The following is a 24,342-nucleotide window of genomic DNA, read 5'->3' as shown; positions in this document are numbered from 1 at the left end:
TTAGCACTGCTGCTTCACAGCTCCAGGGTCCCAGGTTCGATTCCCGGCTCGGGTCACTGTCTGTGTGGAGTTTGCACATTCTCCTCGTGTCTGCGTGGGTTTCCTCCGGGTGCTCCGGTTTCCTCCCACAGTCCAAAGATGTGCGGGTTAGGTTGATTGGCCAGGTTTAAAAAAAAAAAATTGCCCCTTAGAGTCCTGGGATGTGTAGGTTAGAGGGATTAGCGGGTAAAATATGTGGGGGTAGGGCCTGGGTGGGATTGTGGTCGGTGCAGACTCGATGGGCCGAATGGCCTCCTTCTGCACTGTAGGGTTTCTATGATGATTTCTTTCTATGATGAAGTATTTATCCCCTTTTGATAATTGCTGTTAATTTTTCTTTAAATTCATTTGTGGGACATGGGCATCGCTGGCGGGCCAGCATTTATTGCCCATTCCCGGTTGAGAGTCGACCACATTGCTGTGGCTCTGAAATCTGTTTCCATCACCCTCTCAGCGTGCACTTCAAATCATAACAAGTCACTGAAAAATAAATCCTCTTTTTCTCTCTTTTTTTAGCCTTACTTTAAAATACATTAAACGTGTGTCCTCTGGCCTGTCTGTCAAAATAGGTTTTCCATATCACCTTTATCAATACCCCTGCTTTCTTCAGCAGTTATGTTATCCATCAGTCAGCAATCTGTTTTTGTAGCCTACTTCTCTACTGGCATGGTGGCACAGTGGTTAGTACTGCTTCCTCAGAGTCGCAGGGACCCGGGTTTGATCCCGGCCTCGAATGACTGTGAGGAGTTTGCTCATCTCCCTGTGCCTGTGTGAATTACCTCTGGGTGCTCTGGTTTCCTCTCTCTGTCCAAAGATGTGTAGGTGAGGCTGATTGGCCATGCTAAATTCCATGTATACAACATCCCCTGCCTTGGTCAATTCTTTTTGTCACTTCCTCAAAGAACTCAATCAAATGAAGGCTGATACAGAAGGTGAAGTCCTATGGGATCTGAGGTGAGCTGGGAAGATGGATACAAAACTGGCTTGGGCATAGAAAGCAGAGGGTAGCAGTGGAAGTGTACTTTTCTAACTAGAGGTCTGTGACAAGCGGTGTTCCACAAGGATCAGTGCTAGGGCCTCTGTTGTTTGTAATATATATAAATGATTTGGAGAAAAATGTAGGTGGTATGATCAGTCAATTTGCAGATGATACAAAAATTGGGGGAGTAGCAGATAGTGAAGAGGATTGTCTGAGGAAACAGTAGGATATAAATCGGCTGGAGACCTGGGCTGAAAGATGGCAGATGGAATTTAACCCGGCCAAATGTGAGGTGATGTGATTTGGAAGGTGTATTGCAGAAGGAAAGTATACAATAAATGATTGAGCCCTTTGAAATATTGTATGACATGCTGGCCTTCATCAGTCAGGGCGTTGAGTATAGGAATTGGAAAATCATGTTGCAGCTGTATAAGACTGCATTTGGAGTATTTGTACAATTCTGGTTGCCACACTACCAGAAGGATGCTGATGCATTGGAAAGGGTGCAGAAGAGATTTACCAGGATGTTGCCTGGTTTGGAGGATATGGACTGTGAATAAACTTGGATTGTTTTTATTGGAACGTCGGAGGATGAGGGGGGATCTGATAGAGTTTGACAAGATTATGACAGGCTTGGATAGAGTGGATAGTCAGAGTATTTTACCCAGGGTCGAAGGGTCAATTACTCGGGGGCATAGGGTGAAGGTGAGAGGGGGAAATTTTAAAAGAGATGTAAGGGGCAAGTGTTTCACACAGAGGGTGGTGAATGCCTGGAACGTGCTGTCGGAGGAGGTGGTGGAAGCAGGTTCAATAACAATGTTCAAGAAGCATCTGGATAGATACATGAATAGTCAGGGAATAGAGGGATATGGACCACATAGAGGCAAGAAAATATTAAGTTAGAGAGGCATCTGTATCAGCATAGACTTGATGGGCCGAAGAGCCTATTCCTGTGTTGTACTGTTCTTTGTGAATTGCCCCTTCGTAAGGGGGATACATGGGTTACAGGGATAAGGCCCAGGTGGGATTGTTGTCATTCCAGGCTCGATGGGCCGAATGGTCTCCTTCTGCACTGTAGGGATTCTATGATTCTATGAATTGGATTCATGCTGGACAAACACATTTTACATACTTCCCTTACACCTTACAATGGGGAAAAGTTTTCACGTCGGAAGTTTGAGTTGGACTCATTGTCTTATACAAGTGATGAAAGGACAGCGTGCATTTTCCCATTCCGTACAGGAAGATTATAACCTATATCTAATTGTTTACAATCTTGGTTTATGAATCCTGCTGATTAATTTAGCTATATTAAAATAAACAGATTAATGCTTCCATTAAAATAGTGGGCGGGCAAATATCATACAAATGTTAGGCAACTGTAAACTAATGTCACCTGCAGTAAATCGCGTTCTTAAACCTTTTCGCTTTGACTCTGTCTCAAAGAGAAAAGCTACTACCTCTTTCTTGTGGCATTTCTGGACACTAATGATAAATCCATAAGGAAGCATTAAAATATTTTTACGAGCAGACCTGCAAAATAAAGATTAAGCATTTAGTTTCACATCTGCATTATGAAACACAAGGATTGGTAATTGGCAAAGAAAATCAGTTTGTGCCACTCGAAGGAAAACGCTAAAGCACGCTCTTGTTATGTGTGCTGCAGTTTCCTTTGTCCTGGTGGGGCTGACTGAGCCAGCAGATACAGTATGCAGCTGAATTCCCCCTTCAGAGCAGTTTTAGATAAACCCTGATGCCTCTCGTGAAAACACCAGAGGCCAAAATAAAAACCATCACAGTATATATCACACAGAATTCCTCCACCACTGCCAGGCCGCTCCCGGTTCATGATATGTTTTGTGATATATAACATAGCATTCGTCTTGTGATCAACAGTTATCTCCTACCAAAGTGACAGTATCTGTACAACTGAAAGATGATTATTTTTTCAATCATTCTCTGCGAGCAAAGATGATTCCCATCCCCCATGCACTAAATGATGAAATGCAGTTAGGGTTGTCATTCCCTTAATAATGATGTTTGAATGGCATCCATTTTACACTGGCAGAGAATATATTTTTCCCTTCTTCCCAAAGAATTTTATAAATATATTTTCATACCATTATTTCTCTGTGTAATAATGAATAGTTTTAACATCATTTCTTTGTTAAATGGGCTTGATAAAGAAGCTTGTCACTAATACTTGCAGAAACACATATCAGTTCGCCCGAGCCTAGTCACATTTAATTCAGCTTCTTGTCTTAGGAAGCTGAGATCTCCAATCTCCCCACTGACTATATTGAAATCACACCCATTACAGGTTGAGGCACATAAACAAAGTCGCCTTTAGATTACACTGAACCGTTCTGCTCTTGAACAATTGCAGTGCCTGATGAGGATAAGAATCAGGAAGCAATGGTTGGGATGAAATCAAATCGGGTTCGGTTCCGGCCTAGGGTCACTGTCTGTGTGGTGTTTGTACGTTCTCCGCTGCGTGGGTTTTCTCCGGTTGCTCCGGTTTCTTCCCACAGTCTAACGATGTGCTGGTTAGGTTGATTGGCCATGCTAAATTGCCCCTTCGCGTCAGGGGCACTGGCAGGGTAAATGCATGGGGTTACGGGGATAGGGCCTGGGTGGGATTGTTATCGGTGCAGGCTCGATGGGCCGAATGGTCTCCTTCTGCACTGTAGGATTCTATGATTCTAAGTAATGCTCATTTAAGTTGTGTGCAAATGCATCCAAAGATATGAGGTGTCGGTAGATTGGCCATGCTAAATTGCCCCTTTATGTCGTAAGATGTGTAGGTTGGAAGGATTAGTGGGGCAAATATGTGGGGTTATGGGGATAGGGCCTGGGTGGAATGCTCTGTCGCAGACTCAATGGGTCAAATGGCCTCTTTCTGCACTGTAGGGATTCTATGATACTCAAGAAAATCTGCAAACAGTTCTTGATTCAGTACTTAATTTTGCAACGGATGGTTTAATTGTTTAGAGTAAGTCGATATATACATTGATATGTCATGTTACAATTAAGCAATACCTGAAACTACTGTTGCATAAATTCTACCAACAACAAGACATTTTAGTGAGCAATTAACTTCATAATGCTCTGTCGTAAAGCACCTTGGGACATTGTATTATGTTAAAGAAGCTGTATAAAAATAATTTGCTGTTGCCAAAGGGAGGCATTTGTTTGATTCAGCCTTGTAATTATTCAATTGATTGATGCGCTAAAATCAAAGGAAAATATTGCAGATGCTGGACAGCTGAAATAATAAGAAAAAGTGGTTAAAATACTCAGCATACCTGACAGCGTCTGTGGAAAGAGTTAACATTTTGGGGTGATTACCTTTTATCAGAATTGCAATGGGGGCGGCACGGTGGCACAGTCGTTAGTACTGCTGCCTCACAGCGTCAGGGACCCGGTTCAATTCCAGCCTCGGGTCACTGTCTGTGTGGACTTTGATTGTTCTCCCCGTGTCCGCATGGGTTTCCTCCGGGTGCTCCGGTTTCCTCCCACAGTCCAAAAGGTGTGAAGGTTAGGTGGATTGGCCGTGCTAAATTGACTTTAGTATCAGGGGGGTTCGTAGGGTAAATATGTGGGGTTATGGGGATAGGGCCTGGGTGGGATTGTGGTCGGTGCAGACTCAATGGGCCGAATGGCCTCCTTCTGCACTGTAGGGATTCTATGATTCTATGAATCCTTTACCCAAAGGATAAACTCTGTTTCTCTCTCCACCAATCCTAACCAAATGAGCGGTACCACTATCTTCTGTTTTTGTACTTGTAAATGAGTAATTGTAGGTAACTTTAAGCTGTACAGACCAGGCAGGCCCAGCTACATACCCTGGCCTCTGCTGGCTTACCTTAATCACAGCTGGGGACAGACATTGCAGCATTACAACTAGCTCAATATTCCTGGGATTCGTAAGGAGAAGAAAAATCAGCTAGGGTCCCTGCCCATGTAGGAGGAAGGATAAAGGCAAAATATGCGGATGCTGGAATCTGAAACAAAAAAACAGAAAAATGCTGGAAAAACTCAACAGGTCTGACAGCATCTGTGGCGAGAGAATAGAGCCAATGTTTCGAGTCTGGATGACCCTTCATCATCCGGAATATGTATACATTTTGCTGCGGTTTCAATGTCTAAAGCAGCACAGCTCCTTCATTTCAAAGCCTACCACAGTTCAATGCAAAGGCAGGAAATTTTGGCTTGGGACAATTAAGTTTCCTCAATACTCTGCAGTGGCTGAGTATTGGGGCATGTACAGCCGAGAAACCCTCCTCCCTCTTGCATGGTTGCTTCGGCCAAACAAGCAAAAACGCCGTGGTGAAACATCAGAATGAAGGTGCCGTGGATGTCATATCTTCTCAACATGGGATCATGCAATCTCCTCAGAGAATCTGCCTAAAGCAGCTTCAGTTATGGCTTGAAAATGATAGCACTGAAACAGGCAAGTTGCTGCAAGGGTCATCTCATGAGATTTCAGCCGATTGGTGTTTTATTCCACTGAACACGTTTTATTGCGTTCTCTCTGAATTCATGTTGCCATCTGCAAAATTCAGTTTGATCTGCCCTAAAAAACCTGCATTTATACTGCACTCTGTCCTCCATGAAAGCTGAAAGCACCAAAAACTTGCATAGCTCTTGGGAGAATGTCTTGAGACTGTAGCAAGTGGAGTCACCCATGTATATTTTATTTGTAGCAGAATAAAGTGGTTCAGTTGCAAATCTTTCACCTAATATACTTCACGCCACATGATTTCTATCCAGATGAGGACAGGAGCAACTACAGCCATTAGGGCACACAACTACAAACACTCTAACACTCTCATCATGTCCCCACCTCCAGTCCTTAGTTTTGTTTCTTCATTCACGAAGTGTGGGCGCCGCTGACGAGGCCAGCATTTATTGCCCATCCCTAATTTCCTTTGAAGATGTGGTGGTGACCCGTCTTCTTAAACCGCTCCAGTCCATGTGTTGCAGGAACACCCACAGTGCTGTTAGGGAGTTCCAGGGTTTTGACCCCACCAGAGCGAAGGAATGGTGATATAGTTCCAAGTGAGTACGGCGTGTGATTTGAAGAAGAACTTGCAGTTGATGATATTCCCATGCATCTGCTACCCCTGTCCTTCTAGCTGGTCGAGTTCTGGATTTTGAAGGTGCTGTTGAAGGAGAATTGGTGAGTTGCTGCATTGCACCTTGTAGATGGACACACTGTTGCCCCTGAGCATTGGTAGTGAAGTCAGTGAATGTAGTGGATAGGGAGCTAGACAAGGGGGCTGCTTTGTCTTGGATGGTGTCCAGCTTCTTGAGTGTTTTTGGAGCTGCGCTCATCCAGATAAATGGAGAGTATTCCATCACATTCCTGACTTATGCCTTATAGATTGTGGCCAGGCTTTGGAAAGTCAGGATATATGTATCTTTAGCCATTTCTTGGTATCATGTGAAATGAGTTGAATTGGCTGAAGACTGGCATTCATGATGTTGGGTCCCTCAGGAGGAGGCCGAGATGGATCACACACTCAGCACTTCTGGCTGAAGATGGTTGTAAATGCTTCAGCCTTGTCTTTCCTGATGTGCTAGGCTCCCCTATCATTGAGGATGAATATATTTGTAGAGCCTCCTCAACCTGTTTGTTGTTTAATTGTCCACGCAACACGGCACGGTGACACAGTGATTAGCACTGCTGCCTCACAGCGCCAAGGATCTGGGTTCGATTCCCGGCTTGGGTCACTGTCTGTGCGGAGTCTGCACGTTCTCCCCGTGTGTGCGTGGGTTTCCCCCGGGTGCTCTGGCTTCCTCCCACAGTCCAAAAGACGTGCTGATTAGGTGGATTGGCCATGCCAAATTCTCCCTCAGTGTACCCGAACAGGCGCCAGAGTGTGGCGACTGGGGGATTTTCACAGTAACTTCATTAACACTGCAATGTAAGCTGACTTGTGACTAATAAATAAAAAACTTTTAAAACTTTAAACATTCATGACTGGATGTGGCAAGACTGCAAGGCTTAGATCTGATCTGTTGATTGTGGGGTCACTTAGCTGCGTCAGGCATATGTTGCTTCTGCTGTTTGGTATGCAAGTAGTCCTGTGTTGTAGCTTCAGCAGGTTGACACCTCATTTTTGGGCACATACAAGCATACAAATTAGAAGCAGAAGTAGGCCACTTGGCCCCTCAAGCCTGATCTGCCATTCAGTAGATCATGGCTGATATAACTTCAACATCAACTCTACATTCCATCCTAATCTTTCACCCACTTGTATGCCATAAAAAACTATCTACCTCTGCCTTAAAGTATTCAAATACTCTGTCTCCACCGCCTTTTGAGGAAGAGGGTTCCAAAGACTCATGATCCTCTGAAAGAAAAATAAAATCCTCCTCACCTCTGTCTTAAATAGACGACCCCTTATTTTTAAACAATGACCACCAAGTTCTAGATTCTCCAACAAGAAAATTATTTTGGGCGGCACGGTGGCACAGTGGTTAGCACTGCTGTCTCATAGCACCAGGAGTCCGGGTTCGATTCCTGGCTTGGGTAGCTGTCTGTGTGGAGTTTGCAGGTTCTCCTCATGTCTGCGTGTGTTTCCGCCGGGTGCTCCGGTTTCCTCCCACAGTCCAAAGATGTGCGAGTTAGGTTAAATAGCTGTGCTAAATTGCCCCTTAGTGTCAGTGGGTTAGCAGGACAAATAAGTGGGGTGATGGGGATAGAGCCTGGATGGGATTGTGGCCGGTGCAGTCTCAATGGGCCGAATGGCCTCTTTCTGCACTGAAAGGATTCTATGAAGAGGAAAAATCCTTTCCACATCCACCCTGTCAAGACCCGCCAGGATCTTATATGTTTCAATAAAATCGTCTCTTACTCTTCTAATTGCTGGCATTTGCAAGCCTAGACTGTCTAACTCTTCCTCAAAAGACAGATGCATCTATGATAGATTGGTGAGGATGAGGCAAAGTAGGATTTTCCCTCTTGTTGGTTTCCTGACCACCTGCCGAGGACCCAGTCTAGCAGTTATGTTCTTTCGGACTCAGCTGGCTTGCTCAGTAGTGGTGCTACCTGAAATAACTCCTCCGAAACTGGTGCCCTTTCACTAAGTTTACATTTGTTTACATGGTAAGCAACACTCAGGCAGGTACTTCCTCATATAGAGTACAAACCCGGGGTGCCAGTAACCCTGATACTCCATATTATACACACACCCATGGCTCCCTGACTGGACAAGCCATTACTGCCTTAACCTGGGAGCTCGTATTCTAAGAGGTCCACATTATGGGCCTTGTTAACGTCATTACACTACCGATCCAGCGTAGATGTGCTGGAGCCATGACTGGTTTTATCATTGACTTGATCAAAACTCATGCCAATTCATTATGAAGTGGGTAACGCCTCATGCAACTCATAGATTTGCATAGTTGTTATTTTAAACAGCGCTGGACCAACCTAACACCTCAATCAGCAAAAATCTATCTGTGGGACATATGGCATTTCAAGAAAAGCATGTATAAGTTGTACCAAGATCTGGGAAAGAGAGGACCAATTTGCATTTCTATAATGTGTTTCTTATCTCCCAATACCCCCAAAGTATCTTATAGGTACTGAACTACTTCTGAAGTGTAGTCACTGTTATAATGTAGGAAATATAGTAGCCAATTTGCACATAGCAAACAACAATAGGAAAATAACCAGGTTATCTGATTTTAGTAAAATATTGTTTGAGGAATAAATACTGGGCATAAAATGATGGAGAACTCTTTTTCTCTTGTTCAAAATAGAAAGCAAATACAGTCTCTATTTAACTTCATCTGACAGTGTAGAACTCACTAAGTACTCCACCAAAGTGTCAACTTCAAGTGTTGTATGCAAGTATCTTTTGTGGCCATGAACCCTTAGCTTTCTGGCTGACAGGTGGGAGTACTACTAGTGAGCTATGGTTGACACAGAAATGACTTATTTCTTCAGACTCTAGCTCCCCCTCACATTTAATTTTTTTATTCGCCTTTATTGGATCTGGAGAGTGCTGGAAGTAACTTGATGGACAATGCTGCTTAGCATTCCGTAGCACATCCGGAGCTTTTTAAGAGTACACACTACCATCTTTGCCCGACAGCAGCAAATGCCAAAACTCCAGCCAACCTCCTCAGAGAAACAAATCAGCAAAATGTGTTGGACTAGTTTCATCTGCCCAGGAACACCCTCCAGAAATGCAGCCAGCAGCTGCTCCCTCTCAGGAGCCAGTTGCCATGGACAATGGGCCGCATTAGTCCTATTACTTTTGAGAGGGTGGGGAGGATAGAGAGTAAGAGAGGTTTCCCCCCACTGACACCTTTCCATAGTGGTTGAGGAACACCGATGTAAGCAAAGCCAGGGGAACCACTAGGGTCATTACTGAGCACATTAGAGGAATATTGGAGCGATGGTTCAGGTGTCTCAGCAATCTGGGGGGTTTCCTATAATATGCACCAGAAAGAGTCTCAGCACCATATGCTGTATGCTACACAAGCCTTCATACAGAGAGGCACAACAGGAGCCCTCAACAGATGAGAAAGTCCTAAGTAAGATGATTAAGCACCATTGCAATAAAGATGTGAGAAAGAAGCTAATTACTCATCAATTCTGCTGACTTGCTCATCCCGGCCTTGATAATCAACACAAAACCCTCCTGCTTCACAGCCCTGAATTGTATTAAGTATGTGATATGAAGAGAGCAAAGCACTATGTTTGGAATGAGAAAGAAATGCATTGTAGTTTTTCCTTTTGATGATTAGCTGGAGGTTGTAGAATACAAGAGCAGGGATGTACTTCTGAGGCTGTAAAAGGCTCTGGTCAGACCCCATTTGGAGTATCATGAGCAGTTTTGGGCCTCGTATCTAAGGAAGGATGCACTGGCCTTGGAAGGGGTCCAGAGGAGGTTCACAAGAATGATCCCTAGAATGAAGAGCTTGTCATATGAGGAATGGTTGAGGACTCTAGGTCTGTACTTGTTGGAGTTTAGAAGGATGAGGGGGGATCTCATTGAAATCTACAGGATACTGCGAGGCCTGGATAGAGTGGATGTGGAGAGGATGTTTCCACTAGTAGGAAAAACTAGAATCAGCGGGCATAGTCTCAGGCTAAAGGGACGATTCTTTAAAACAGAGATGAGGAGGAATTTCTTCAGCCAGAGAGTGGTGAATCTGTGGTCCTCTTTGCCACAGAAGGCTGTGGAGGCCAAGTCATTGAGGGCCTTTAAGACAGAGATAGATAGGTTCTTGATTAATACGGGTGTTAGGGGTTATGGGAAAAAAGCAGGAGAATGGGGATGAGAAAAATATCAGCCATGATTGAGTGGTGGAGCAGACTCAATGGATCGAGTGGCCTAATTCTGCTCCTATGTTTTATGGTCTTATGGTGATGAAAGGGAAGATACTGTTGAGTTTTTTTATTCATTCATGGGCATCACTGGCTAGGCCAGCACTCATTGCCCTTCAACTGACTGGCTCGCTGGGGCATTTCAGAGGGCATTTAAGAGTCAACCATTTTTTAGTGGGTCTGGACTCAGATTTAAGAGTGGTAGATTTCCTTCTCCAAAGGGCATTAGTGAACCAAGTGGGTCTTTATGGCAATCGACAATGGTTTTTATTGAATTCAAATTTCACCATCTGCTGTGGTGGGGTTCAAACCCAGGTCCTCAGAGCATTACCCTGGACCTCTGGGTCATTAGTCCAATGATAACACCAGAACACCAATGCTTCCCCTGGGGAAGAGATTGTCAAATGTTGTTGAAAGAGGCAGAGGAGTCTACTCACCTTGAGGTAATTTAACATCTTTGTACATTGAACCCAAGTTCTGAAGTTGATGATAGTGGAAATTGGTCCATCAGCCACCTCTACCAGAATTGATTGATTATGGTGTTCTTGGGGCTACTCCTGCTGGTGAAGACTACCTTCTTCCTGGCTCTTGCAACATCCACTAGAAATTCCAGAGAGGCATTAGGAAAGTGGTGGGAACAGTCCTTCTACTATTTTAGTGGCCAAGATACCTTGTAAAGTATCCAGTGAAAACTCCATGCTTTGGCAGGTACATTCCCATTTTAACCCCACATCAGAAATCATGTTAGAGAGTGAGGTGGTGGACTGCCCAATCCTTAACACAATCAGGAGAAAAGCTCGTCAGTCATGTGGAAATGAGGCCTGGGTGTTAAAATCATCAATACCTTTAAGGGGATGCTAGGTAAACATGAGACAGAAAAGAGTCAAGGGTGATAGATGAAGGGGTATGGGAAGATATTCATGTGGAGACCGGCTTTACCCCATGGTTGGCACGATGGCACAGTGGTTAGCACTGTTGTCTTGCAGCACCAGGGACCCGGGTTCCATTCCCGGCTTGGGTCACTGTCTGTACGGAGTCTTCACATTCTCCCCGTGTCTGGATGGGTTTCCTCCGGGTGTTCCGGTTTCCTCTCACAGTCCAAAAGGTGTGTGGGTTAGGTGCATTGACCATGCTAAATTCTCCTTTAGTGTACCCGAACAGGCGCCGGAGCATGGCGACTCGGGCGTTTTCACAGTAACTTCATTGTAGTGTTAGTATAAGCCTACTTGTGACACGAATAATTAAACTTTGAAACTCAAAACCCATTCACTTACACATAGTTAAAACTGGATTCCATCTAACAAATTGCCTACGACATCATGAGGCTCACCAACTATCCCACAAACCTCCATCCCACCAAACCGATTCATGCCCCAAGTTAAAATCAGGACCAACCGTTGTTTCTTTTTTTCCAGCCCTTGCAACATGCTCTGATCGGAAATGAAAATGAAACCGACTGTAGCAGTTTGTAGCATTTGCTGGTGGTTTAACTGTAAGCTTCCCTGAAAGAAAAGTTGAAACTTGTTCACTTTTATAAGCTGTGATGCTAAGGTGCAATACATGAAACCACACAATGGACATTCAATTGGCTCCAAATCTGCCTCACACCTTCAGCATTTCTTTGACACGAGGATGGTAGTTTCACTCATTGATACTTGTCCAGTGTGCTGAATCCTACTTCTGATACATTTCTAACCTGCAATTTCTACTCTGTAATTCCTGCCATTTCAGATCAGGCCTGTTGCCTTCTAATATAGTAAGAAGTTTAACAACACCAGCTAATGTCCAACAGGTTTATTTGGTAGCAAAAGCCACACAAGCTTTCGGAGCCTTAAGCCCCTTCTTCAGGTGAGTGGGAATTCTGTTCACAAACAGGGCATATAAAGACACAAACTCAATTTACATGAATAATGGTTGGAATGCGAATACTTACAGCTAATCAAGTCTTTATCAAGCTAATCAAGTTTGTGCCTTTATATGCCCTGTTTGTGAACAGAATTCCCACTCACCTGAAGAAGGGGCTTAAGGCTCCGAAAGCTTGTGTGGCTTTTGCTACCAAGTAAACCTGTTGGACTTTAATCTGGTGTTGTTAAACTTCTTACTGTGTTTACCCCAGTCCAACGCCGGCATCTCCACATCATGCCTTCTAATATAGCATTGCAATGCTACAATGGTACTCAAATTCCACGAGTCACATCCCAAAACATCAAGCTTACTGTGAAAGGAAAGATTTATACCTGTTCAATTGGCATCAGCCAATAGTAGTGGAAATGCATTATTTTGGAACCTGCAATCTGAAGCAGCTTTACAGAGTTAATTCTGGGCTCAGGAAACTTTTGAAGTGGACTATTTCAATTACACTTCCAGAGAGGGCCGACCTAAGCAGCGTCAGGGTTTCTACCTCACGTTAGAAAGGTAGAACGTCAACAAGGCCTCCTCCTCCAGGCTGCACCCTGTTAAAGTGAAGAAGGGTTCTAAGACACTGTACGCATGTCATTCTTAATTTTATTTTACTTATTTTTTATTTTATTTATTATTGTCACAAGTAGGCTTACATTAACACTGCAATGAAGCTATTGTGAAAATCCCCCAGTCGCCACACTCCGGCGCCTCTTCGGGTACACTGAGGAAGAATTTAGCATAGCCAATACACCTAACCAGCATGTCTTTCGGACCGTGGGAGGAAACCGGAGCAGCCAGGGGACACCCACGCAGGCATGGGGAGAAGGTGCAGACTCCGCACAGACAATGACCCAAGCTGGGAATCAAACCCGAGTCCCTGGCACTGTGAGGCAGCAGTGCTAACCACTGTGCCACCGTGAGAGTTGTAAGCAACACATAATTCAGGATACAGAATCAGTGAATCACTCAGCCTTCTGCAGAATGAGGAGATCTTGTGATAGGTATCATGTTAGAAGGTTTACAGTTTTGCCCGCAAAAAGAGAAAGGGTCACAACTATTTTTGCCCACTCCTGTCTAATCACTAAACATTTTCCTTCACTGGCTTGCTGCTCTAGTGATAGAGAAATGATACTCCCTGTACCTTTCACATGGCCCTCCATGCAGTTTACAGTTTTCCCATCAATAATCAACAGTCTTTCTCTCCTCTGCTGCATTTCGGTCATGACTATTCAAAGTTCAGACTCATTGCAACTTTGACCTCTCTCTGGCCTTTTTGAATTGCTTATTTAATGACAAACCAATGAATATCGCCTCTGGCTTCGGCACTCTTAACTGATCAAATCCCAAGCCAAGACCTGAGCACAAAAATCAAGGTGTCTCTGGCGTCTTCTTGAGGTAGTAATGCTCTGTTGGAGATATTACCTTTTAGATGGCAGTTAAACCAAGGTTCTGTCTGCCCGCTTCAGTGGGTATAGAAGATCGCATAGCACTGTAGGGGAATTACTTCTGTATTCTGGTCAATATTTTCCCCTCAGTCAACATCACAAAAGATAGATTACCTGGTCATTATCACAATGCTTTTTGTGCACTGTGTGCACAATGGCTGCTGTGTTCCCAATTCAACAGTGATATACATTTCAAAAGTACTTAATTGGCTATACAGCGCCTTGGCTGTGGTTGCAACAGGCGTTATATAAATCCACGTCTTACTTCCATTCAAAAGAGAAAATGCTGGAAAATCTCAGCAGGTCTGGCAGCATCTGTAAGGAGAGAAAAGAGCTGATGTTTCGACTCCAGATGACCTCAAGGATCATCTGGACTCAAAATGTCAGCTCTTGCCTCTCCTTACAGATGCTGCCAGATGTGCTGAGATTTTCTAGCATTTTCTCTTTTGGTTTTCAGGTTCCAGTATCCGCAGTAATTTGCTTTTATCTTGCTTCCCTCCAGTTAAAAACGACTGCTCATTTCTTCAGCTGCGACTGAAGCTTCCCCACCTTCTCCCAGTAAGTCTGGTGTTACATAAATGAATGAGAATGATGTAAGTGTATTTTATGAAGCTAATCCCAAGTAACACTGCAATATTCATGGGAGTTGTGCTACACCAATGTCGGTGAGTAAGCAATGATTTGACCTCGCAAATTACAGTGAGATCTTGCTGAACTGGATGAGCAGGTCTATGTTCCAGTTCAGTAGTGTTTCTACAGGATAATGCTGAGAACTATCATTTCGACAATATTGCTAGTGGATCTGCTGTGGCATTTCCATGGTAAACTATATGGCCTGTGTTCATTATGTTTGTATTGATGGTTTATTCACTCATTTGTTCCTTCTTTCCTTTCATTCACTCAGTCATTCTATCCTCTTCTGCATTATCAACTCTTGTTTATTTTTCTGTTTCTACATCTGACCTCTTGGGCTTCCTTAGCTTGTTTCCTAATTACCTGCTTGCATATTTTTATTGTTTTCTCATTCTGGCCATGATCTCTTCCTTCTGCCTGGATTCTCCTGAACCTTCTGTATATCTCTCATAAGAAATAGGAGCAGGAGTAGGCCATCTAGCCCCTCGAGCCTGCCCCGCCATTCAATAAGATCATGGCTGATCTGAAGTGCATCAGTTCCACTTACCCACCGGATCCCCATAACCCCTAATTTCCTTACCGATCAGGAATCCATCTATCCGTGATTTAAACATATTCAACGAGGTAGCCTCCACCACTTCAGTGGGCAAAGAATTCCAGAGATTCACCACCCTCTGAAAGAAGAAGTTCCTCCTCAACTCTGTCCTAAACTGACCCCCCTTTATTTTGAGGCTGTGCCCTCGAGTTCTAGTTTCCTTTCTAAGTGGAAAGAATCTCTCCACCTCTACCCTATCCAGCCCCTTCATTATCTTATAGGTCTCTATAAGATAATTTTATTTTTACTTTTTACTTGCACTTTCTTATGCGTGTTTCCTTCGCCATCTCCTTCTCTATTTGTCCACCTTGTTATTTTGGAGCAGGGTGTCGGGGAGAAGTGGATCGGACTCCGAGACTGTATTTTGAATGATGGTTGATGGGGTGCCTACATTAATTTTAGGATACACGTGGTGACTAAAACGGTAGTGGTTCTCCAAATGTCTTGTCTGACAACCACTTGGGTGGCTCAAGAAGCCCCAAAGACCACCTTTGGCTCCTACCCCCGACCACTTTCACAACAAAATTTAACAGGACTAATGGGAAGAGTGCCACTATTTTTGATGAGATACCAATGAGATGGCTCCAAGCAGGAGAGCTTTAATCTCACGTCATGCTCCATGTTCAGTTATTTCCTCTTCTTTGCTTTTCAGACTCACAAGAATTGAAAATCCAATCTCACTGTTGCAGGTTGCAACAGTAACATAAATCCTGCTTATAAACCTAATGCTTACACTTATGGTGACTCGTCGTATATCCGGGAGATGGCCTGTTTGCCCGAGTGGTGGGGATGAGAGTTTGGGCCTTGTTCTCTTGTATGGCCTCAGCTGTGGCATCACGCACTGAATGACTTGCATTTTTTCCCAGCCCATGGATGACCTGGTGGACCCTTGGAGACCACCTATCGTTCAGCAACCACATCTTGACAATGACAGGGCTAGTCTACAGGATGAAGGATTAGACCTGCAGTTCAAACTTCCAAATGGTGAGCATCAGACCATAGTGGCTGATCCTGATGGATGGGCCCCAGAATTATGGAATCACGGGTGTAAATGTCCTTATAAAATTTGTTAGGTTTTGTTTGTTTTCATGATTGCATTTTCTTAATTATTTTGCCTGTTTAAAAGCAGCTTTTTAATCTCCATTTTGAAAAGAAAAGGTAGTTCCAGACAACATGCAGTTTATGTATAAAGTTATGAAAATGACATACCATTACTGAGCATGACACTGCTAGCCTACAGAGTTGCAGTTGGAACTGGATATCATGAAATCATCAGCAAATATTTTGATTTGATTTGATTTATTGTTACATGCATGAGTATACAGTGAAAAGTATTGTTTCTTGTGCGCTATACAGATAAAGCATACCATTCATAGAGGAGGAAACGAGAGAGTGCAGAATGTAGTGTTACAGTCATAGCTAGGGTGTAGAGAAAGATCAACTTAATGCAAGGTAAGTCCATTCAAAAGTCTGACAGCAGCAGGGAAGAAGCTTTTCTTGAGTCGGTTGGTACATGACCTCAGACTTTTGTATCTTTTTCCCAACGGAAGAAGGTGGAAGAGAAAATGTCCGGGGTGCTTAATTATCTTGGCTGCTTTGCCGAGGCAGCGGGAAGTGTAGACAGAGTCAATGGATGGGAGACTGGTTTGCGTGATGGATTGGGCTACGTTCACGACCTTTTGTAGTTCCTTGTGGTCTTGGGTAGAGCAGGAGCTATACCAAGCTGTGATACAACCAGAAAGAATGCTTTCTATGGTGCATCTGTAAAAGTTGTAGCTGACATGCCAAATTTCCTTAGTCTTCTGAGAAAAACTTTCCATTTTTGATGAAGCAATTGTAGATTGTTGGGCTGAGGACATTACCCCGAGGAACACCTACAGCAATGTCCAGGTGCTGAGTGTTTAGCCTGCTAAGACCAGGTTAGCAGGTTTGTTAGATTATTTTTATTTGAGTTGATTTGTCCGGGATAAACTATTGCCTACATATTGTTGGCAATGTGCTGTGAAAGACCTGGGCCAGAATTCTCCAGCCATTCACATCACTCCGCCACTGCCAGTGAGAATGGAGAATTTGGCTCTCAGCCAAAAGTCCATTCACTGCAGCGGGACTGGACAATCCCAACTGTGGGCAAGATCGGAGATCCGGCTCCTTGCGGCCAAGATCGCATTTGACCGAGTTGGCATCAAGGAGCTCGAGCAAAATTAAAATCAGTGGAAATCTTGGGGGAAACTCTCAACTGTTCGGAATCATTGCTAGCAAAAGGAAGACGATTGTGGTTTTAGCAGGTTAAACACCTCAGCACCTGCTCATTGCTGAAGGTGTTCCTCGGGGTAATGTCCTCAGCCCAACAACTTACAACTGCTTCATCAATGACCTTCTCTCCATCAAAAATGGGAATATTTGCTGATGATTTCACGATGTCCAATTCCAATTGCAACTCCGTAGACTGGCAGTGTCATGCCCAGAAACGGTATGTCATTTTCTTAATTTTATACATGAACTTCATATTGTCTGGAACTGCCTTTCCTTTTCAAAATGGAGATTAAAAAGCTGCTCAGATGTTTGCTGAGGGTCAGATGACTTTTGCAATTTCTGCATAGACTCAAAGTACCTTAAGTCTCCAGAAAGTTCCGAATTGAATTACCATGACCATGTCCCCACCCCCTTACCCCCACCACCCCCCCCCCCCCCCCCCTTCCCCGGCACGCCTTGAATGGAGATCCCAGGACAAAACCATTTGTGGTGTCGACGGTAGCCATGATGGTGGTAACCATTTGTAGAATTCAGGGAGAAAGTCAGTTTGCAAACAATATAGCCAGAAACAGCATAAATAGCAAAGGCAGCAACATCTATATCTTAAGATTGAAGACAATAGTCTTGTAAGCTATTGTAAGCCTGTCCCTTTTCAAATCCACTAATACAATACTGACCTGCTCATAATAAGACCACAAGCACCCAACTTTTTGATCTCCTGGAAGTCCACCTCTTCGAAGGAATCCTGCAATTACTTTGATATAAGACTTTGGACCTTTCTCTATGGAACATTAGTGAACCAAATGGGTTCTTACAACAATCGACAATGGTTTTACGGTCGTTCTTAATTGAATTCAAATTCCACCATCTGCCGTGGCAGGATTTAAACCCGGATCCTCAGAACATTAGCTGAGTTTCTGGATTAATATTCTAACAATAATACCACGAGGCCATAGCCTCCCCTCCTCCACTGTCACTGGATTAAAAGACATTAGGGGTGGCACAGTGGCACAGTAGTTAGCACTGCTGCCTCACAGCGCCAGGGACCCAGGTTTGATTTTGGGCTTGGGTGACTGTGCGTAGTTTGCACTTTTTTACCGTGCTAAATTTTCCCTCACTGTATCCGAACAGGCGCTGGAGTGTTGCGACTAGGGGATTTTCACAGTAACTGGGCGACACAGTGGCTAGCAGTGCTGCATCACAGTGCAGGGGCCCGGGTTCAATTCCTGGCTTGGGTCACTGTATGGAGTTTGCACACTCTCCCCGTATCTGCATGGGTTCCTCTGGGTGCTCTGGTTTTCTCCCACACTCCAAAGATGTGTAGGTTAAGTGGATTGACCATGCTAAATTGCCCTTTAGGGTCTGGGGTACTAGCTAGGATAAGTGCATGGGGTTATGGGGAAAGGGCCTGGGTGGGATTGTGGTCAGTGCAGACTCGATGGGCCGAATGGCGTCCTTCTGCACTGTAGGGATTCTATGATTCTGCGAGTAAACCTACATGGACGGCAGCTCACCATCATCTTCTCAAGGCGATTAACGACAGTACAATAAATGTGGCCTTGCCAATGATACCCACATCCCGTGAAAAATACAAAATTACCCCAATCAAAAGAGGAAAAAAAATCAGTGCGAAGGAGTAAGAATTATGAAGTGTAACACCAAGAGACTACTTACCCTGGAGAAGTAAATTTCTGACAGACTGAAAATTGGATAAAATATTACTGAGAAACTGAGACCTCACCAATTTAAAATTAATATCCACAAGGCATAATTAAACAGCACGAGGTGACTTTACAAGAAGCACAGGAATGTTGCACGCAATATGTAAAATTTTCAATCAATTATAGATAAATGTATAAATAGTGATTGTGGATTTCAATTCCCCCCTTTTTGTTGAACTGCAGAAGTTGTATGAAACATGAATGAACAAACTCCAGCCAGTTGATGATTTATCGGTTACATCGATCAAAAGACCAGATAGTCTCTTCAATTAGCCTGCTGTCTCAGTGGGTAGACCCGCAAGAATAATTCCTAACCAAGGTGAGAAAGGGCTTCAAGTTTGTGACAGGTACTGTGCATAAACCTATTACTTTGACATTTGTCATAAGTTCATGCTTATGTAGCTCTATGTAATCTTTTATCTGATAGCATCTTGAATACCAATGAATAATATCCCAATGTTTGAACAAGTTAGTTGACATAATCTCTTGTAAATATTGTAGGATACATATTTAAATTTTGGCTATCTATTGCTGTTATACGTACATTATTCCTCTTTGACTTGTGCAGTTTTGAATTTAATGGTGGAATTAAATCGTCCCCCATCGATGGATTTGTAGGCTGGGGAGGGTAGGGGTTGGGAATTTGGTGCTCGTAAAATGCAGTGCATGGCCTGCCCGCAACATACCTACTCATGTTTGACCTGTCTCCCATTCTACCGGGCAGTGGAGCCATTGGGCAGCTGACCCTCCCTTTGCTTATTGACCCCTTAAATGGCCAATTAATGGCTACCTTGCCTCTTCCTCTCCATTGCTATATTACCCAGGAGTGGGGGAGTCCCATGTCAAGTGAGTAACCCAGCAGCTTTAGCTGTGCTGGGGTAGCTTTAGGCCGAGGGTAGTGGAACCCCCTTTGGAGAAGCTCCAGTGCCAATCGGAAGCCCACCCCCCATCTCCCTTAACCCTTCATCACCTCACAACATACCCCCTCCTTCCACCCAGCCAATTCCCTCAAAGCTAGTCCCGCAGCAGACCCCTCCCCCCACCTCCTCACTCCCATTACTCGAGCCTGCCAGACAGGCCCCACTGATACCCTGGACTTTGCTTCGTTCTGGCCTCATTAGCTTCTCTTCTTCAGGGACATGGTCCCAACAGTAGCAACCACTCTTGCCTGGTCATCCATTAAGCCTTTCAGATGGAATTTCCTCCCTAGATGGGAGGGGGGGTGGCAGGTAGAAGTCTAATTCTTAGCCAATTAATACTCTGCAAAATGGTTGCGGAAAACCGAACCTGCTGGGATACATTCCCTGCTGAACCTGTTACTCAGTAAGAAGTCTCACAACACCAGGTTAAAGTCCAACAGGTTTATTTGGTAGCAAATACCATAAGCTTTCGGGGCGCTGCTCCTTCGTCAGATGGAGTGGAAATGTGCTCTCAAACAGTGCACAGAGACACAAAATCAAGTTACAGAATATTGATTAGAATGCGAATCCCTAAAGCCAGCCAGGTCTTAAAGGTACAGACAATGTGGGTGGAGGGAGCATTAAACACAGGTTAAAGAGATGTGTATTGTCTCCAGACAGAACAGCTAGTGAGATTGGATGATTTCTAATTGTGCCGTGTCTAAGCGACAATGATTTCCGAGGCAGTCGCGTATCCATTTTCTCCATTCTGCTGTTCCGTTTGTAATCTGTGCTGCCCAAATCACTGCCGAAATTGCTGCCTCACCATTGATGGTGGAAACATTTAACAACAGACAAGTCAAAGTGGACAAAGGCAATGCAAGATGTTGTAATGACTTCAAATGGTTAGATGTTCTAATGACTTCAGTGGTTAGCACTGCTGCCTCACAGCGCCAGGGACCTGGGTTCAATTCCGGCCTCAAGTGACTGTGTGGAGTTTGCACATTCTCTCTGTGTCTGTGTGGGTTTTCTCCGGGTGCTCCAATTTCCTCCCACAGTCCAAAAATGTTGAGGTTAGGTTGATTAGCCATGCTAAATTGCCCCTTAAGTGTGTCAGGGGGATTAGGAGGGTTACGGCGATAGGACCTGGGTGGGACTGTTGTCGGTGCAGGCTCGATGGGCCAAATGGCCTCCTTCCGCACTGCAGATTCTATGACTCTCTGATTCAAATAACAAACTAAAAGAGCTCTGTGAAAGAAGCTAAATTTGGAAGAGACTGCTCTGATGCGTTACAATTACAGTAAGTGGTGGAAGCACGCACCGATTCAATCAACATCTGTGGAGAAAACAGACAAGTTATTGCTTTGGGCAGAAGTCTTCCTTGCGACAGCTGAAAGGGAAAAAGACGCTGAATTTTGCAATACAGAAAACAGCAAAATAAATTCTGTCAGTCCTTAGATCTTGATTCACCCACTATGTTTCAAGAATTTGCTGCAGATTTCCAACATCTGAAGTATTTGGCAGTTCTGTTTGTCCTGTTTACAATACTATTTTGTACATTTTGACACACAAAGTTCTTTGCAAATCATTTTTGTGCTCATTAGAGTGAGAAATGCTGGTATCACAGAAGGCAACAATCCTAGAATCCTGCAGTGCAGAACGAGGCTATTTGGCCTATCATGTCTGCACTGAACACAGTCCCACTCAGGCCCTATCCCCATAACTCCACATATTCATCCTAGCTAGTTCCCCGACACTAAGGGACAATTGTGCATGGCCAATCCACCTAACCCGCACATCTTTGGACTGTGGGAGGAAACCGGAGAACTCGGAGGAAGCCCACACAGACAGGGGGAGAATGTGCAGACTCCGCATAGATAGTGATCCAAGCCGGGAATCAAACTGGGGTCCCCGGCACTGTGAGGCAGCAGTGCTAACCACTGTGCCACTGTGTCACACTCAAATTATGAGCATCAGGTTCAAGTATTGCCAGTTCTTTTCTTATTCACTCTTAGGATGTGTAAGTGGCTGGCAAGGCCAGTCTTTATTGTCCATCTGTATAACTGTCCTTGGGAATATGGTGATGAGTCTTCTACTTCACCAGTGTTGGTGAGGGCATTCCCACAATGTTAAATTTTGACTCAACACCAATCATTGAACAGCAAAATATTTCCAAGTCTTGATGATGTATCCATATGTTATGAGTGTGCCAAATGCGCCTAAAACATGTGATGCGGCACAGTGCCACAGTGGTTAGCACTGCTGACTCACCGCGCCAGGTACCCGGGTTCAATTCCCGGCCTCGGCTGACTGTGTGGAGTTTGCACATTCTCCCTGTGTCTGCGTGGGCTTCCTCCGGGTGTTCCGGTTTCCTCCCACAGTGCAAAGATGTGCGGGTTAAGTTGATTTGCCATGTTAAATTGCCCTTTGGTGTCGGGGGATTAGCGGGTTAAACACGTGGGGTTATGGGGATAGGGCCTGGGTGGGATTGTTGTCTGTGCAGGCTCGAAGGGTTGACTGGGCCCTTTCTGCACTTAGGGATTCTATGATTCTATGACCTTGGTGTTTGTCTATCGTTACAAGTTGGCCCCAGTACATAACAGAGGGGAACGTGAAGGTGATGGTGTTCTCATGCACCTGTTTCCCTTGTGTTTTGAGATGGTGGAAGCAGCAGGTTTGTGCTTTTGAAAAAGCCTTGGCAGATTGTGACAGTGCATCTTGAATATTGCAGCCATGGTGTCCAGGTTGTGGAGGGAATGTAAGTTTTTAAGTCGTCAATCAAGTGTTCAGATATAAGACTGTTACTTGTAAAGCATCTGCCCCAACAATTATGGATAGGTAAAATTGCTGAGAGGGTTAAATTTGCTGCGTTGGATCACAGTGAATAGCTTTTGTTGAGCAGGTAACACTCCAATTACAAGAGGATTTTGACCACAGGCACTCTGAAATGATGTACATCAGGGTGGGACTTCCTTACTTGCATGAACAGACAAACACATAGGACCATGCAAACTAGGAACCAAATAAGGCCATCGAGCCTTCCCTGCCATTTGATTAGATCTGGTTGATTTAATGTCTGAATTCCACATTCTCATCTACCCCGATAGCTTTTGATTCCCTGGCCGAACAAGGGAATCAACCTTTGCATTATCTACCTCTGCATTAAAAATATTCAGTGACCCCTGCTTCCACCATTGCCTGAGACAGAGAGTTCCAACGTCATACAACCCTCTGAGAGAAAAAATTTCTCACCTCTGTCTTAAAAGTTTGAGTCCCAGTTTCAATACAGTGCCCCCTTAGTTCTGTACAAACCCACAAGAGGAAACATCCTTTCCACATTCAGTTTGCAAGACCGTTCAGGATCTTATATCTTTCAATCAAGCTATCCCTCATTCTTCAAACTTATAGTGAAATCAAGCCCAGTCTGTCCAACCTTTCCTCATAAGACAGCCTGTTCATCCCAGGTATCAATCTATTAAACCGCCTCTAAAATGTCTCCAACACATTTACATTCTTCCTTAAATAAGGAGACCAAAACTGCTCACAGTATTTGGAATGAGATGTCAACAGTCCCCTGTATAAATGAAGCATAGTAAGAAGTCTCACAACACCAGGTTAAAGTCCAACAGGTTTATTTGGTAGCAAAAGCCACTAGCTTTCGGAGCGCTGCCCCTTCATCAGGTGAGTGGGAGTTCTGTTCACAAATAGGGCATATAAAGACACAAACTCAATTTACAAAATAATGATTGGAATGCGAGTCTTTACAGGTAATCAAGTCTTAAAGGTACAGACAATGTGAGTGGAGAGAGCGTTAAGCTCAGGTTAAAGAGATGTGTATTGTCTCCAGACAGGACAGTTAGTGAGATTTTGCAAGTCCAGGCAAGTCGTGGGGGTTACAGATAGTGTGACATGAACCCAAGATCCCGGTTGAGGCTGTCCTCATGTGTGCGGAACCTGGCTATCAGTCTCTGCTCAGCGACTCTGAGCTGTCGTGTGTCGTGAAGGCCGCCTTGGAGAACGCTTACCCGAAGATCAGAGGCCGAATGCCCGTGACCACTGAAGTGTTCCCCAACAGGAAGAGAACACTCTTGCCTGGTGATTGTCGAGCGGTGTTCATTCATCCGTTGTCGTAGCGTCTCCATGGTCTCCCCAATGTACCATGCCTCAGGACATCCTTTCCTGCAGCATATCAGTTAGACAACGTTGGCCGAGTTGCAAGAGTATGTACCGTGTATCTGGTGGATGGTGTTCTCACATGCGATGATGGCATCCATGTCGATGATCCGACACGTCTTGCAGAGGTTGCTGTGGCAGGAGCAATACACAATACACAGTACACAATACAAATTGTGGAGACAATACACATCTCTTTAACCTGTGCTTAACCCTCTCTCCACTCACATTGTCTGTACCTTTAAGACTTGATTACCTATAAAGACTCGCATTCCAATCATTATTTTGTAAATTGAGTTTGTGTCTTTATCTGCCCTGTTTGTGAATAGAACTTCCACTCACCTAACGAAGGAG

This window comes from Mustelus asterias, chromosome 10, assembly GCF_964213995.1.
Source record: "Mustelus asterias chromosome 10, sMusAst1.hap1.1, whole genome shotgun sequence".
NCBI lineage: Eukaryota > Metazoa > Chordata > Chondrichthyes > Carcharhiniformes > Triakidae > Mustelus > Mustelus asterias.
Note: the sequence above shows the minus strand (reverse complement) of the source record.